Raw genomic sequence first — 16,545 nt, forward strand, 5'->3', positions numbered from 1 at the left:
AGGGGGGCGCACCCTGGTGGGTTGTTCCCACCAAGGTGCCCCCCCTCCGGTGGATCTTGGCTCCAGAAATTCTTATTTATTGTATAAAAAATCCTTGCAAAGTTTCGTTCCATTCCGAGAACTTTTATTTCTGCACAAAAACAACACAATGGTAGTTCTGCTGAAAACAACGTCAGTCCGGGGTTAGTTTCATTCAAATCATGCAAATTAGAGTCCAAAACAAGAGGAAAAGCATTAGGAAAGTAGATGCATTGGAGACATATCAGCTGGCGGGTGTTTGTTTCTCCAGCTTTAGTTGAATCGAATTTGACTACGGTCGGTCCTTGTTGAAGGTTAAAACAACACACTTGATGAAAAATCGTTGTGGCTTTGATGCGTAGGTAAGAACGGCTCTTACTAGAAGCCCGTAGCAGCCACGTAAAACTTGCAACAACAAAGTAGAGGACATCTAACTTGTTTTTGCAGGGCATGTTGTGATGTGATATGGTCAAGACATGATGTGATATACGTTATTGTATGAGATGATCATGTTTTGTAGAAGTTATCGGCAACTGGCAGGAGCCTTATGGTTGTCGCTTTATTGTATGAAATGCAATCGCCATGTAATTGTTCTACTTTATCACTATGCGTTAGCGATAGTTTTAGAAGCAATAGTTGGCAAGACGACAACGGTGCTATGATGGAGATCAAGGTGTCAAGTGATACGTCTCCATCGTATCTACTTTTCCGAACACTTTTGCCCTTGTTTTGGACTCTAACTTGCATGATTTGAATGGAACTAACCCGGACTGACGTTGTTTTCAGTAGAATTGCCATGGTGTTATTTTTATGCAGAAATAAAAGTTCTCGGAATGACCTGAAACTTCACGGAGAATGCTTTTGGAATATATAAAAAATACTGGCAAAAGAATCAAGACCAGGGGGCCCACACCCTGTCCATGAGGGTGGGAGGGCGCGCCTACCCCCCTGGGCGCGCCCCCCTGTCTCGTGGGCCCCCTGAGGCTCCACCGACCTCAACTCCAACTCTATATATTCACATTCGGGGAGAAAACATTAGAGAGAAGGATTCATCACGTTTTACGATATGGAGCCGCCGCCAAGCCCTAATCTCTCTTGGGAGGGCTGATCTGGAGTCCATTCGGGGCTCCGGAGAGGGGAATACGTCGTCGTCGTCATAATCAACCTTCCTCCATCACCAATTTCATGATGTTCACCGCCGTGCGTGATTAATTCCATCGTAGGCTTCCTGGATGGTGATGGGTTGGATGAGATTTACCATATAATCAGGTTAGTTTTGTTAGGATTTGATCCCTAATATCCATTATGTTTTGAGATTGATGTTGCTATGACTTTGCTATGCTTAATGCTTGTCACTAGGGCCCGAGTGCCATGATTTCAGATCTCAACCTATTATGTTTTCATGAATATATGTGAGTTCTTGATCCTATCTTGCAAGTCAATAGTTACCTACTATGTGTTATGATCCGGTAAGCCTGAAGTGACAATAATCGGGACCACTCCCAGTGATGACCGTAGTTTGAGGAGTTCATGTATTCACTAAGTATTAATGCTTTGGTGTGGTACTCTATTAAAAGGAGGCCTTAATATCCCTTAGTTTCCAATAGGACCTCGCTGCCACGGGAGGGTAGGACAAAAGATGTCATGCAAGTTCTTTTCCATAAGCACGTATGACTATATTCGGAATACATGCCTACATTAAATTGATGAACTAGAGCTAGTTCTGTGTCACCCTATGTTATAACTATTGCATGAGGAATCGCATCCGACATAATTATCCATCACTAATCCAATGCCTACGAGCTTTTCACATATTGATCTTCGCTTAGTTACTTTACCATTGCCACTGTTATAGTTAGTACAAAACTGCTACTGTTACTTTTGCCACCGTTACCGTTACTTCCGTACTACTTTGCTACTAAATACTTTGCTGCAGATATCAAGTTTTCCAGGTGTGGTTGAATTGACAACTCAACTGCTAATACTTGAGAATATTCTTTGGCTCCCCTTGTGTCGAATCAATAAATTTAGGTTGAATAATCTACCCTCGAAAACTATTGCGATAGCCTATACTTGTGGGTTATCAAGACTATTTTCTGGCGCTGTTGCCGGGGAGCATAGCTCTATTCTTTGAGTCACTTGGGATTTATATCTGTTGATCACTATGAGGAACTTGAAAGATGAAAAACCCAAGATTTATCCCTCAACTACAAGGGGAGGTAAGGAACTGCCATCTAGCTCTGCACTTGATTCATCTTCTGTTATGAGTAAATTTGCGACACCTACACATACTATTGATTCTGATAGGTCGCATGTTATTGATGATGCCACTTCTGGTATGCATGATGCTTATGATGAAACTACTTCTATGCTTGATAATACTGTGCCACTAGGTGAATTTCTTGATGAACAAGTTGCTAGGGTTAGAGAGAATGAAATTATTGAAATTGATAATATTGATGAAAGTGATGATGAAGATTCTCCCCCTAGATATGAATTGCCTGTTGTGCCTGAGGGTTATGTTATGGATGAAGAAACTGCTAGAGATTTTCGTGCTTGCAATGATAGATATGATCTTAAGAAATTATTAGCTAAGCTGAAAGAAAAATCTTTGAATGCTAGAATGAAATATGACCCTCCTTTTGCTACTTCACCTATCTGTATTTCCAATAGGGATTATGATTTCTCTGTCGATCCTGAGATAATTACTTTTGTTGAATCTGATCCTTTTTATGGCTATGAATCTGAAACTGTTGTGGCACATCTTACTAAACTAAATGATATAGCCACCCTATTCACTAATGATGAGAAAATTCGTTACTACTATATCCTTAAATTATTTTCGTTCTCATTAAAGGGTGATGCTAAAATATGGTTTAATTCTCTTGATCCTGGTTGTGTGCGTAGTCCCCAGGATATGATTTATTACTTCTTTGCTAAATATTTCCCCGCTCATAAGAAACAAGCTGCCTTAATGGAAATATATAATTTTGTGCAAATTGAAGAAGAGTGTCTCCCACAAGCTTGGGGGAGGCTTCTCCGACTACTTAATGCTTTGCCTGATCATCCTCTCAAGAAAAATGAAATACTTGATATCTTTTATAATGGACTAACCGATGCTTCCAGAGACCACCTGGATAGTTGTGTTGGTTGTGTTTTCAGGGAAAGAAATGTTGATCAAGCTGAATTGCTATTGAATAATATGTTGAGTAATGAAAATGATTGGACACTTCCTGAACCAACGCGTAAGCCAACTCTAAAGAAAAGGGGTATTCTATTTCTCAGTCCTGAAGATATGCAAGAGGCAAAGAAATCTATGAAAGAAAAGGTTATTAAAGCTGAAGATGTTAGGAATTTACCACCTATTGAGGAAATACATGGTCTTGATAACCAGACACATGTAGTAAAGGTAAATTCTCTCTATAGATTTGATGAAGGTGATATTCCTCGTTATAAGTCTGTTAGCCAATGCTTAGATGAGTTCGATAATTTCACTGTTAAACAAGAAAACTTCAATGCTTATGTTAGTAGACATTTGAAATGAAATGCTTATATGATTGAACACTTGAATGATTATATGTCTAGCGTTAAAGGTGAACTTAAACTCATTAGTAAACATGCTTCTATGGTTACCACTCAAGTAGAACAAGTGCTTAAAGCTCAAAATGATTTGCTTAATGAATTAAATAATAAGAAAAAAGATAATGCTATTAGAGTTATGACTAGAGGGGGTAAAATGACTCAGGAACCTTTGTATCCTGAGGGTCACCCTAAGAGAATTGAGCAAGATCCTTAGAGAACTAATGTTGATGCACCTAGTCCTTCTAAGAGGAAGAAAAAGAAAAATGATAGGACTTTGCATGCTTCTAGTGAACCTGTTGTAGACACACCTGAGAATCCCAATGATATTTCTATTTCTGATGCTGAAACACAATCTGGTGATGAACATGAACCTAGTGATAATGTTAATGATGATGTTCATGTTGATGCTCAACCTAGCAATAACAATGATGTAGAGATTGAACCTGTTGTTGATCTTGATAACCCACGATCAAAGAATCAACGTTATGATAAGAGAGACTTTGTTGCTAGGAAGCACGGTAAAGAAAGAGAACCATGGGTTCAGAAACCCATGCCTTTTCCTCCTAAACCATCCAAGAAAAAGGATGATGAGGATGTTGAGCGCTTTGCTAAAATGATTAGACCTATCTTTTTGCGTATGCGTTTGACTGATATGCTTAAAATTAATCCTTATGCTAAGTATATGAAAGATATTGTTACAAATAAGAGAAAGATACCAGAAGCTGAAATTTCCACCATGCTTGCCAATTATACTTTTAAAGGTGGAATACCTAAGAAACTAGGAGATCCAGGAGTACCAACTATACCATGCTCCATTAAAAGAAACTATGTTAAAACTGCTTTATGTGATCTTGGAGCCGGTGTTAGTGTTATGCCTCTCTCTTTATATCATAGACTTGATTTGAATAAGTTGACACCAACTGAAATATCTTTGCAAATGGCCAATAAATCAACTGCTATACATGTCGGTATTTGTGAGGATGTGCCTGTTGTGGTTGCAAAAGTTACTGTTTTAACGGACTTTGTTATTCTTGATATTCCCGAGGATGATAGTATGTCGATTATCCTTGGTAGACCCTTTTTGAATACTGCAGGGGCTGTTATTGATTGCAACAAAGGCAATGTCACTTTTCGTGTTAATGGTAATGAGCATACGGTACACTTTTTGAGGAAACAACCTCAACTCCACAGTATCAATTCTATTGGAAAAATTCCAATGATTACTATTGGAGGTTTTGAATTCCCTCTTCCTACTGTCACGAAGAAATATGATATTCTTATTGTTGGGGACGTGCATATCCCCGTTGAGGTAACCTAGTGTTATTCGAAATTTCTCGGGTTCCATGTTATTCGAAAAGAGTTTGTTAACAAGACCTAATCAACCTTGTTAGTGGATTCCTTTTGATGAGCATGAGATGGATGAAGTTAGAAAGCACAACTCTCTGTACCCTCTTTTTACTTTCTGTTATCTAGATTAAAATAAAGCAAAAATAATATTTTCTATCTATTTTCTGAATTATCCTTGCAATAAAAAAATACCCCAAAAATAAAAGTTCTCCAAATGTCCCGAAATTAAAATATGATTTTTGTATAATATTTAAGAATATCTCGCACCGAGAACACACCAGAGGGGGCAACCACCTGGCCACGAGGGTGCAGGGCGCACTTGTTGGAAATATGCCCTAGAGGCAATAATAAAATGGTTATTATTATATTTCCTAGTTCATGGTAATTGTCTATTGTTCATGCTATAATTGTATTGACTGGAAGCCGTAATACATGTGTGAATACATAGACCACAACATGTCCCTAGTGAGCCTCTAGTTGACTAGCTCATTGATCAACAGATGGTCATGGTTTCCTGACTATGGACATTGGATGTCATTGATAACGGGATCACGTCATTAGGAGAATGATGTGATGGACAAGACCCAATCATAAGCATAGCACAAGATCGTGTAGTTCGTTTCCTAAAGCTTTTCTAATGTCAAGTATCATTTCCTTAGACCATGAGATTGTGCAACTCCCGGTTACCGTAGGAATGCTTTGGGTGTACCAAACGTCACAACGTAACTAGGTGGCTATAAAGGTGCACTACAGGTATATCTGAAAGTGTCTGTTGGGTTGGCACGAATCGAGACTGGGATTTGTCACTCCATATGACGGAGAGGTATCTCTGGGCCCACTCAGTAATGCATCATCATAATGAGCTCAATGTGACTAAGTAGTTGGTCACGGGATCATGCGTTACAGAATGAGTAAAGTGACTTGCCGGTAACGAGATTGAACGAGGTATTGGGATACCGACGATCGAATCTCGGACAAGTAACATACCGATTGACAAAGGGAATTGTATACGGGATTACTTGAATCCTCGACATCGTGGTTCATCTGATGAGATCATCATGGAACATGTGGGAGCCAACATGGGTATCCAGATCCCGCTGTTGGTTATTGGCCAGAGAGCTGTCTCGGTCATGTCTGCATGATTCCCGAACCCGTAGGGTCTACACACTTAAGGTTCGATGACGCTAGGGTTATAGAGAAGATTTCTACGTGGTTACCGAATGTTGTTCGGAGTCCCGGATGAGATCCTGGACGTCACGAGGAGTTCCGGAATGGTTCGGAGGTGAAGATTTATATATGGGAAGTAATCATATGGTCACCGGAAGTATTCAGGGGGGTTTGCCGGTATTGTACCGGGGCCACCGAAGGGGTTCCGGGGGTCCACCGGGAGGGTCCACCTGCCCCAGAGGGCCCTATGGGCTGTATGTGGAAGGGAACCAGCCCCTAAGTGGGCTGGGCGGCACCCCCTAGGGCCCATGCGCCTAGGGTTGGGGGGGGACTCTAAAGGGGGCGCCCCCCCTTGGCTTGGGCAGGAAGCCCCCTCCCCTTGCCCGCCGCCCCCTCTAGATATCATCTAGAGGGGCCAGCCCCCTTCACCCTTCACCCTATAAATAGAGGGGAGGATGGAGGGCAGCCACACCACATCCAAGGTGCAGCCCTCCCCCTCTCCAACCCCTCTCCTCCTTCGTTTGTGCTTGGCAAAGCCCTGCCGGAGAACCACTGCTCCACCACAACCATGCCGTCGTGCTGCTGCTGGAGCCTTCTTCCTCAACCTCTCCCTCCTCCTTGCTAGATCAAGGTGCGGGAGACGTCACCGGGCTGCACGTGTGTTGAACGCGGAGGTGCCGTTCTTCGGCGCTTAGATCAGAATCCACCGTGATCTGGATCGCGACGAGTACGACTCCTTCATCCGCGTTCTTGTAATGCTTCCGTGTCACGATCTTCAAGGGTATGAAGATGCACTCCCCTCTCTCTCATTGCTAGTTTGTCCACAGATTGATCTTGGTGATGCGTAGAAAAAATTTAATTTCTGCAACGATCCCCAACCGCGCCCTACCCCCGTGGGCGCACCCCCTGCCTCGTGGGCCGCTCGTGGCCCCCCTCCACTTAATCCAGCACCCACACACTCGTTCTTCCTCCAGAAAATAATCACCTACCAGCTCAAGCACGAGTTCTAGCTCATCTTGCCGCCATTTTCGATCTCCTTGCTCAAAGCTCCATTCACAAAACTGCTTTGGGGGATTGTTCTTCGGTATGACTCCTCCAATGGTCCAATTAGTTTTTGTTCTAGTGCTTTATTTATTGCAAATTTTTGCTGCTTAGGTGACCCTATTCTTGAACTTGCATGTCAAATTTATATGGTCCCAAGTAGTTCTAATGCATGATATAGCCTCTAGGCACTTGTGGGAGTAGTTGCTATCAATCTTGTTGAGTTTGGTTCACTTTTATTTTGAGTTACTAAAAATTTGAGAAATTTTTCAAAGGAAGAAATATGTTTAGGAAAATGTACCAAGGTGGTTCCTCAAAGAAGCAAGGACCCATGCTCGCGATACATGAGCCGGACTATGAACTACCAAGATAAGCTCAAGTGCGGCCTTGTGAATGGCCGTCATAAGATTTTATTGTCCAAGCAGGCATTAAGGAGGAACTTGACGCGTATGTGCGTAATGCTGAACTTGAGGGCTTCGTGTTAGATAAGTGCCCCCAATATTACTACTTAACTGATTCCTTTGTGAGAAGGTTTAAATTTACATCATCATGCAATTCTCACACTGTCCTATTTGATCTTTATGATAAATCTTATACCATGGACCTAGAAGATTTTACTGCTGCTTGTAAACTCCCGCAGTGGGGTAATGTTAGTGAACCTCGCAAATCTAAGTTTAAAGATTTTCTTGCTAGTATCACTATGGGGGAATATAGAGAAATAACACAATATACCATATGGAGCATTCATTTTCCTGCCATACATTATTTTGCTCTCTTTATAGGTAGATGCATAAACGGTAAGGATGAGGCATGTCACATGTGCATTCCCGATCTTAGTGTTCTCAAGAGTGTTGTATTAGGAGATAGACAATACAATTTGGGGGCTATTGTTGCACGAAGGTTGCATCATAACAGTATTAGTGGAGATTTGTTTGGTGGAATTTATGCAACCCATGTAGCTAATTATCTTGAGATACCCATACATGAAAATGATATGGAATTGTCCCCTGCTTATCTAGATTATAATGCTATGGTTCACCATCAGTTTGTTGAGAGTAATGAACAGTTCCTCCAATACCGACTAATCTTTGACAGACGTTGCACTGTCCATGTTGCTCTCCCTGCTCCTGCTTTCTTTGACTTTCAGGCAAAAGGGAGATATGTTATAACCAGGGAGGAGGAGGACGAGTATGGGAGGAGAACGAAGACAGCTCATCTCCAAGCTGCAGCTCTTGAGGCAGTAGCTGCTGCATCTCAGTACGACCCCAGTTACAACTTCAGATATCCACCAGGCCATCCATGGGCATAGACCAACTTAGGCCAAAAGCCTAAGCTTGGGGGTGTACGTATTTCTCACCGACATTACATTCATGTTCAGACACTCATTCTAGTTGTCGGTGCTCATACTTTTTCATTGTACTATACATGCTAGTTTATTTTCCATGCCTGTAGTAGTAGTAATTAAAAAGGAAACCCACACAGATTTCTCGTTCTTCTTTTGTTTGTTGGGAGCTTTCCCGTGTAAATAGTTTTATTTCTTTTCTTTTCTTTGGGGGTCGAAAGGAGAAGACCATAATGAAAATGTTGAGTGGCTCTCATATGTATTATTGTTGATTTAACAAAGAGCCCATGTTACCTTGTCTTCTCCTGTGTATTAAATGCTTGCAGATTCCAGCTTAATCCAATGCACATGCACTATTATTATTATCCACACCGTTCGGTTGTGCAAGTGAAAGGCAATAATGATGATATATGATGGACTGATTGAGATGAGAGAAGCTGGTATGAACTCGACCTATCTTGTTTTTGTAAATATGATTAGTTCATCATTCCTGATTCAGCCTATTATGAATGAAACATGTTTGCAATGACAATTAGAGATTATAGTTGCTTATGCCATGCTTGGTTAGCTAAGAGTTTATAATGGTTTACCTTGTGTGCCAACATGCTATTAAAATGGTTGTGATGTGGTATGATAGGGTGGTATCCTCCTTTGAACGGTTCGAGTGGCTCGACTTGGCACATGTTCACACATGGAGTTGAAAGAAAAATCAACATAGCCTCCACGATATTTATGTTCATGGTGGATTATATCCTACTCGTGCTTGCACTCAATGTTATTAATTTTAATGCATGTTCATGACTGTTGTCGCTCTATAGTTGGTCGCTTTCCAGTCTTTTTCTAGCCTTCACTTGTACTAAGCGGGAATACTGCTGGTGCATCCACTTCCCTAAACCCCAAAGTTATTCCATATGAGTCCACTATACCTTCCTATATGCGGTATCTACCTGCCATTCCAAGTAAATTTGTATGTGCCAAACTCTAAACCTTCAAATAAAATTCTGTTTTGCATGCTCGAATAGCTCATGTATCAACTAGGGCTCTCTGTATCTTCCATGCTAGGCGGGTTATTCTCAAGAAGAGTGGACTCCGCTCCTCACTCACGATAAAATGGATGATCATCGGGATGCCCAGTCCCAGGCTCAAATCAAAATAATTGCAAAAAAAACTCCCCAGGACTGTTGTTAGTTGGAGGCACCTGTTGTTTCGGGCAAGCCATGGATTGATGCTTGTTGGTGGTGGTGGAGTATAAACTTTACCATTCTGTTTGGGAACCGCCTATAATGTGTGTATCATGGAAGATGTCAAGATATCTCGGTTGTTATGTTGACAATGAAAGTATGCCGCTCAAAATATTACTCATCTTTATTTCAAAAATTGAGCTCTGACACCTCTACAAATCCATGCTTCCCTCTGCGAAGGGCCTATGTATTTACTTCTATGTTGAGTCATCACCCTATTATTAAAAAGCACCAGTTGGAGAGCACTGCTGTCATTTGCATGCATTACTATTAGTTTACATTAAGTATGACTATGACTGGATCTCTTTTACCATGAATTACAATGTTTAGTCAGTCCTTGATCTTCAGAAGTGCTCTGCATTTATGCTTTGCGGTCTCAGAAAGGGCTAGCGAGTTACCATCTTGTTATATCATATTATGATTGTTTTGAGAAAGTGTTGTCATCCGAGATTTATTATTATTGCTCGCTAGGTGATTATGCCATTGATATGAGTAAACATGAGACCTAAGTGTTATTGTGAATATGGTTAGTTCATAATCTTTGCTGAAAACTTGAATGCTGGCTTTACATATTTACAACAACAAGAGCAAACAGAGTTTGTAAAAGTTTTTCTTTATCACTTTTAGTTTATCAACTGAATTGCTTGAGGACAAGCAAATGTTTAAGATTGGGGGAGTTGATACGTCTCCATCGTATCTACTTTTCCAAACACTTTTGCCCTTGTTTTGGACTCTGACTTGCATGATTTGAATGGAACTAACCCGGACTGACGCTGTTTTCAGCAGAATAGCCATGGTGTTATTTTTGTGCAGAAATAAAAGTTCTCGGAATGACCTGAAACTTCACGGAGAATATTTTTTGGAATATATAAAAAATATTGGCGAAAGAATCAAGACCAGGGGGCCCACACCCTGTCCACGAGGGTGGGGGCGCACCTTCCCCCCTGGGCGTGCCCCACTGTCTCATGGGCCCCCTGAGGCTCCACCGGCCTCAACTCCAACTCTATATATTCACGTTCGGGGAGAAAATATATTAGAGAGAAGGATTCATCACGTTTTATGATACGGAGCCACCGCCAAGCCCTAATCTCTCTCGGGAGGGCTGATCTGGAGTCCGTTCGGGACTCCGGAGAGGGGAATCCGTCGCTGTCGTCATCATCAACCTTCCTCCATCACCAATTTCATGATGCTCACCGCTGTGTGTGAGTAATTCCATCATAGGCTTCCTGGACGGTGATGGGTTGGATGAGATTTACCATATAATCGAGTTAGTTTTGTTAGGGTTTGATCCCTAGTATCCATTATGTTCTGAGATTGATGTTGCTATGACTTTGCTATGCTTAATGCTTGTCACTAGGGCCCGAGTGCCATGATTTCAGATCTGAACCTATTATGTTTTCATGAATATATGTGAGTTCTTGATCCTATCTTGCAAGTCAATAGTTACCTACTATGTGTTATGATCCGGTAACTCCGAAGTGACAATAATCGGGATCACTCCCGATGATGACTGTAGTTTGAGGAGTTCATGTATTCACTAAGTGTTAATGCTTTGGTCCGGTACTCTATTAAAAGGAGGCCTTAATATACCTTAGTTTCCAATAGGACCCCGCTGCCACGGGAGGGTAGGACAAAAGATGTCATGCAAGTTCTTTTCCATAAGCACGTATGACTATATTCGGAATACATGCCTACATTACATTGATGAACTGGAGCTAGTTCTGTGTCACCCTATGTTATAACTGTTGCATGAGGAATCGCATCCGACATAATTATCCATCACTGATCCAATGCCTATGAGCTTTTCATATATTGATCTTCGCTTAGTTACTTTACCATTGCCACCGTTACAATTACTACAAAACTGCTACTGTTACTTTTGCCACCGTTACTGTTACTTCTGTACTACTTTGCTACTAAATACTTTCCTATAGATATTAAGTTTTCTAGGTGTGGTTGAATTGACAACTCAACTGCTAATACTTGAGAATATTCTTTGGCTCCCCTTGTGTCGAATCAATAAATTTGGGTTGAATACTCTACCCTCGAAAACTGTTGTGATCCCCTATACTTGTGGGTTATCATCAAGCCGGTGATGATGGAGATCATGACAGTGCTTTGGAGATGGAGATCAAAGGCACAAGATGATGATGGCCATATCATGTCACATATTTTGATTGCATGTGATGTTTATCTTTTATGCATCTTATTTTGCTTAGTACGGCGGTAACATTATAAGACGATCTCTCACTAAATTCCAAGGTATAAGTGTTCTCCCTGAGAATGCATCGTTGCGATAGCTCGTCGTGCCGAGACACCACATGATGATCGGGTGTCATAAGTGTCGGTGTCTAAACCGGCGGATCTCAGGTAGGGGGTCCCGATCTGTGCGTCTAAGGCTAATGGTAACAAGAGGCAGGGGACATGATGTTTTACCCAGGTTCGGGCCCTCTCGATGGAGGTAATACCCTACTTCCTGCTTGATTGATCTTGATGATATGAGTATTACAAGAGTAGATCTACCACGAGATCGTAGAGGCTAAACCCTAGAAGCTAGCCTATGAGGATTATGATTGTTCCCGTCCTACGGACTAAACCCTCCAGTTTATATAGACACCAGAGGAGGCTAGGGTTACACAGAGTCGGTTACAAAGAAGGAGATCTAATATCCGGATCGCCAAGCTTGTCTTCCATGCAAAGGAGAGTCCCATCCGGACATGGGACGAAGTCTTGAGTCTTGTATCTTCACGGTCCAACAGTCCGACCAACGTATACAGTCCGGCTGTACGGATACCCCCTAATCCAGGACTCCCTTAGTAGCCCCTGAACTAGGCGTCAATGACGATGAGTCCAGCGCGCAGTTTGTCTTCGGCATTGCAAGGCGGGTTCCATCTCCGAATACTCCAAAGTAAGTCTCGAACACTTAAATCGTGTCCGGCTCTGCAAGACGATTTTCACATACCACCGTAGAGAGAACGATATTCCACAAATATAATCTGCTGACAACTTTAGATAATGTGACATCGCACCATAGTCGAGTCATTATTCGAACTGTTTTCCCACAACTAGCCACCGCACATATTGCGAGGCGGCTTCCTCGGCACGTCTTATCGAAGCAGAGATCATGTCCCCTTATCACCAGATTCTCATCAATACGGGTACGGGTAACCCAACCGCACCATCAATCGTGGCGCTTGGGAAATAAGTGATTTTTAGCGGGCAAGTGGGGAGGCGCACCGTTTTCGTCACCTCTATAAAGGGATAAGGATCCCCCTTTTTTACCCACACCTTCTTCCTCCTCTGCTCATCCATTCTCGCACCCTCGAGCTCCAGCGCCCTAGTTCATGCCTTCTCCGCACAGCCGAACATGTCCGGAGCGGGAGGCAAGTGGGTGGCCTCCACCGTCAAGGAGGAGAACATTGCGAAGCTCCGGGCGGCCGGATACTTGGCCGCAGACATTGCACACCGGCTCCCGGACGTAGGGCAGATCATTCCGACTCCGGGACCCCACGAGAGGGTCGTGTTCCTCGCCCACTTCGTCCGTGGACTGGGATTTCCACTTCATCCCTTTGTCCGCGGGCTCATGTTTTACTATGCATTGGACTTCCATGATCTAGCCCCAAATTTTGTCCTCAACATCTCAGCGTTTATCGTCATGTGCGAGGCCATCCTCCACATCAAGCCCCACTTCGGCCTGTGGCTACGAATCTTCTGCGTGAAGCCAAAGATCGTAAGCGGCCAGCGAGCAGAGTGCAGAGGTGCCATGGGGGTAGGATGCCCAATGTTACCTGGTTTGACGACTCCTTTGCGAAGACCGTGAAAGGGTGACTGTCGGTGTCAAAACCGGCGGATCTCGGGTAGGGGGTCCCGAACTGTGCGTCTAGGCGGATGGTAACAGGAGACAAGGGACACAATGTTTTTACCCAGGTTCGGGCCCTCTTGATGGAGGTAAAACCCTACTCCTGCTTGATTGATATTGATGATATGGGTAGTACAAGAGTGGATCTACCACGATATCAAGGAGACTAAACCCTAGAAGCTAGCCTATGGTATGATTGTTGTAATGGTTGTGTGTCCTACGGACTAAAACCCTCCGGTTTATATAGACACCGGAGAGGGCTAGGGTTACACAGAGTCGGTTACAATGGTAGGAGATCTACATATCCGTATCGCCAAGCTTGCCTTCCACGCCAAGGAAAGTCCCATCCGGACACGGGACGAAGTCTTCAATCTTGTATCTTCATAGTCTTGGAGTCCGGCCGACGATGATAGTCCGGCTATCCGGACACCCCCTAGTCCAGGACTCCCTCAGTAGCCCCTGAACCAGGCTTCAATGACGATGAGTCCGGCGCGCATATTGTTCGGCATTGCAAGGCGGGTTCCTCCTCCGAATAATTCATAGAAGATTGCGAACACCAGGATAGTGTCCGGCTCTGCAAAATAAATTCCACATTCCACCGTAGAGAGAATAATATGTACACAAGTTCAATCCACTGACGTATTTTGTGGCATGACATCATACCACCACCAAGCCTTTACTTGAATCGTTTTTTATTATACCACCTCGACGCATTTAGCGAAGCGGTTTCCTTGGCACGTCTTGTCGAAGCAGAGATCGTGTTCCCCTTATTCCGAGATCCCCATCAATACGGACGTGGGTAACCCAACCGTGCTTGTTGCCACGCCCCCTCTATCGGAGGCGAGTCCCGAACGGTCACGGGGACGGCTCTTGGTATTCTCCCTCTTTATAATGGGACCAAGGCTCGTTTCTTTTCTTCAATCCTCAATCGAATCTACTCCTCGCCCCGAGTTCCAACACCCAGAGCCCCAGATTCGAGCACTTCGGACCTTCAACAATGTCCAGCTCCGACCTACAGGGCCGGTGGATGCCCTCCTCCGTCACGGAAGAGGACGTGCTAAAGCTGCGGGAAGCCAAGTACCTGACTTACGAGATTTCGCATAGGCTGCCCGCCAAAGGGCAGGTCATTCCCACCTCGAGCCCGGCGAAAATGTCGTGTTCGTGTCCCACCTCCGTCGGGGTTTAGGCTTCCCGATGGATCCTTTTGTGAGAGGGCTCATGTTTTACTATGGGTTGGAATTCCACAACTTGGCTCCGGAGTCCATCCTCCATATCTCTCCATTCATTGTCGTCTGCGAGGCCTTCCTCCGCATTACCCCTCACTTTAGCTTGTGGCTTAAGACCTTCGACGTGGAGCCGAAGATGATCGAGGGGCGTCAAGCAGAGTGCGGCGGGGCGGTCGTAAGCAGAAGGGCCGACACTCCATGGCCCGAAGGCTCTTTCCAGGAGGAGCTCGGGTTGTGGCAGCAGGAGTGGTTCTACATAACCGCTCCTAGGGGCAGCAGGCAGAAGCCGCCGCCCATCTTCCGCTCGGGCCCTCCACAGCGGCTGATGTCATGGGTCAGCCAAGGGCTCAACTGGGGGCCGTCAAAGGACGTGCCCCTATTGCAGGGCCGGATTCAAGACCTCCAGGAGAGGGAGATCAATCTGGTCGTAGTGATGTAGGTTATGCTGATTCGGCGCCTCCTGCCCTGCAAGCGTCGCCCCCTCCGTCTGTGGGAGTTCAATCCCGAGGGGCCGCGAGCTCTCCAACACTTCATGGGTACGACACCCATGGAGATGTATAAATTGTTCTTCGGATCACAAGAGATGTGTCCGGTATTGACCGAGGATTCCGGCCTAAGCTGCAATCGCCCGGATACTCAGGTAAGTGGCCCTACGTCTGAACACACCGTTTGTTTATGCCTCCTTGAATTTGCCTTTTAACCCATCATCTCTTGAATAGGAGTGGATAGCGCAAGCGAAACTGATACGGTGTTCGGCCCCTCCCGGAGACCGTGCCGGATCCCGTGCTGGTCAGGATGCTGAAGGTTGCGCCTTCGGAGGAAGGCGAAGGGGAGAACAGGGACACCACCGCCTCTACCAAGGAGGCTTTGGAGAAAGGAGGAATCGAGAATCCCTCCTTCCAAGGGGAGAAGAGGACCGCTTCCGAAAACCCGGAGGCCAAGGCCTCGAAGCGGGGGAAGAGATCTTCACCAGAGGGTCCTGCGTCCGGGGAGGCCCCGGCCGCACTATCTCCCCTAAGGAATCAGCCCTCCAGCGAGCCGTAAGTAGAAAAAGGGGGTTCTGTAATAAGAGACATCCCTATTTTTGCTTCTGAGGATAACCGAAGTTTTTACCTTGTAGTTCGGATCTCCGTCCTTCTCAGATGAGCTCGTCTTCGGGGGATCTTCATCCGGAGATGGTGGAGAGTGAGACGCCTCCGTCCGCCGCACCATCAGGCAGGGCGGACGAGCCTGAGGTGTCATCACGGAGGGTACCCCCGAGTCCGGCGGGGCCGAAGAGTTCGGCACCGGCTGATGTGCGGCCGGGGAAGCTGAAGGATCTGCTTGAGAGGTCGTCTATCTCAGAAGGTCACCGTACATTGATGAGTATGGTGATTGGAAGAATTTCGTCCGCCGAAGGCAGGTTGCATGATGCCGTCAGAAGCTTGCTGGCGGGGTTTTAGGTACGTAAAAATGACATACCTTTTGACAGTTTTGCACATAAAGTGTGCCCTGTATAGATAGTAGCCCCTGGGACTCGGTAGGTTGTCGAAAGCGACAACGTGCCGAGGATCAAAATCGCAGGTATTGATTTTCGCCTTTCCCATGCAGGTGGCAGATAGTCCGGTGGCCAGCCAGACTGATGGAGTTGCCGAACTAAAGCGGCAACTTGACGCTGCAGAAGCGGACATCGCGCTGGTCAATAAGCGACTTGACGAGTCACAAGGTAGGTTTTTCTCCATG

The sequence above is a fragment of the Triticum dicoccoides genome, chromosome 2B (genome assembly GCF_002162155.2).
Source record: "Triticum dicoccoides isolate Atlit2015 ecotype Zavitan chromosome 2B, WEW_v2.0, whole genome shotgun sequence".
NCBI classification, from domain to species: Eukaryota; Viridiplantae; Streptophyta; class Magnoliopsida; order Poales; family Poaceae; genus Triticum; species Triticum dicoccoides.